This window comes from Crocuta crocuta, unplaced genomic scaffold (genome assembly GCF_008692635.1).
Source record: "Crocuta crocuta isolate KB4526 unplaced genomic scaffold, BGI_CrCroc_1.0 scaffold528, whole genome shotgun sequence".
NCBI lineage: Eukaryota > Metazoa > Chordata > Mammalia > Carnivora > Hyaenidae > Crocuta > Crocuta crocuta.
The window spans coordinates 1,852,709-1,854,522 of NW_027530010.1; the positions used below are offsets into that span (position 1 = coordinate 1,852,709).

The 1,814-nt window shown below is 62.6% G+C and overlaps 1 protein-coding gene across 1 annotated transcript in view; it reads right to left on the reverse strand.

The window, feature by feature from the left end:
* Positions 1 to 1,814, reverse strand: part of RIT1 (Ras like without CAAX 1) — a 245,244-nt gene that overhangs the window by 185,329 nt on the left and 58,101 nt on the right. The gene's annotated exons all lie outside the window — the stretch shown is intronic.

The window sequence follows — 1,814 nt, forward strand, 5'->3', positions numbered from 1 at the left end:
AAGCAAAAAAAAAAAAAAAAATAGCATCTATCTCCAGCCCCTTCCTTTCCCTGCTTCCAGGAAACTCACATCTGCCTTAAAACCAAAGAGGGCTTCCTCCGGAAGCCGAGGGAAAGGGATGCTTTTACAGGGCCCGGGTCCCGCTTCTGTGCCCCACTGCCGCCCCTGCCCCGGGGACCTCATGAACATGGTGCCTGAGAGGCGGCTGTGGAGTCTCCTGTGCCAGCCTCCAAGGGAGGAGGGCTGAGCCGGGCCCCCCGGCCGGCCCCCATCGTCCACTACACCTGGCTCAGGCTCCCTGCCTGCCCCGTCCCAGCCCCACCCCTGCCCCAGCCCCGGGGCTGACTCGTTCTGCCAGGTACCAGCCGCACTTGCTTTTTCTGTATCTTACTTAGACAAGAGATGGGAATGCCGTGGGAAAGAGGGGAAGGAAGGTTCTAGGAGCCTGCCTCACCTGGAAGCCGGAAGCGAGGGCTCTGCCCTGTTACTGGAGGTCAAGGTCAAGTGGGTGCAGGGGAGGAGGGAGATGGAGGGGACTAGGAAGGGTGGGAGCCGGCCGTGGCCCCGCGCTGCTGGAGGAGGAAGGTGAGAAGGCGAAGGCGTAGAGGGTGTGTTTCCGTGATTTTGGCAAACACTAAAGGGCCCCTTGGCCCCCCATTTCCCATCTGCACCCCTTCTCTCCCCCCAAATCAATACACTAGTTGTTTCTATCCCTGGCTGCTGTGGTATCTGTCTCTGTCGATGGCGTCACCGTGTGTTTGGAGGGGCAGACACACACGCACATACAGATGTCACATGGTCACCCACATCCTATGCTCAGGGCTGCCCAGCCTCACCCCTGCTCTGGGGGACGGGGGCACGGAAGCCCTCAGAGCACTTCGGAGCCACCCCTGGGTCCTCTGGTGCCTGGTGGGGAGAGGCTTTGACATCAGCAGGGCCCTGTCCCCAAGGACAGGGGGAGAGCCTGACGGAGGGTCCCGCCTTCCTCACCTCCTTCATCCAATCAGCACTCACCTGAGAGCCTTCTGTCTGCCAGGCCCGGCTCAGGGCGAGGCCTAGCAACACCAACACCTCGACACCTCGGGGACCTGGCGCAAGGACAGAGGGGGAGGGTGTGGGAGAGAGTGAGGGCAGCAGGAGAGCTGACTCTGCGAGTGAGCAGTTGAGGTCCCTTTGTGTTCAGCCTGCAGCCTGGAGACAAACGGGACAACACGCTTGCCGGGTCCTCCTCGGGAAACCACCCACTGGGGTCCCAGCGCCTGCGGCTGCAGACAAGGGGACAGCAGGAGCCTGGGGGGGGGAGGGGGAGATGGCTTTATAACCCAGGAGGCAGGGCCCCAGACGGGGAACGGGGGCCACGGAGAGGGACCTTTCCCTGGCCCTCTCTAGATTCCGAAGCATCTCTGCCCCGTTTCATTTGACCCTCACGGGCTGGAGGGGGTCATCCCCTTGGCTCTGGAAACCCGGCGTCTGAGTGAACTGCCACACGGCCAGTGGGTGGCCCTGCTCCTGTGACATCACGCTCCCTGTTGACGGAAACTAGGGATGATAAAGTATATGTTCCTTGGGGCGGAGGGGCTGGGCCGCAGCAAGTCAGTGAGGAAAAGAGCGTGTCTGGGATGATGGGGAACGTTCTGGAAAAGGCAGTGTTAAGGGGGCGGGGAGAAGCGGTGGGCTGCGGCCAGGTGCCCCCCGGGAGAGGGATGCTGAGACGGAGGGGTGTGAGCCTGACGAAAGGGTCCCCGCAGCTTCCGAGAAGGAAACCCCCTCCCAGCCTGGCGGCGGCGGCCGAGGGGTCCGTCCTGCGCACTCCC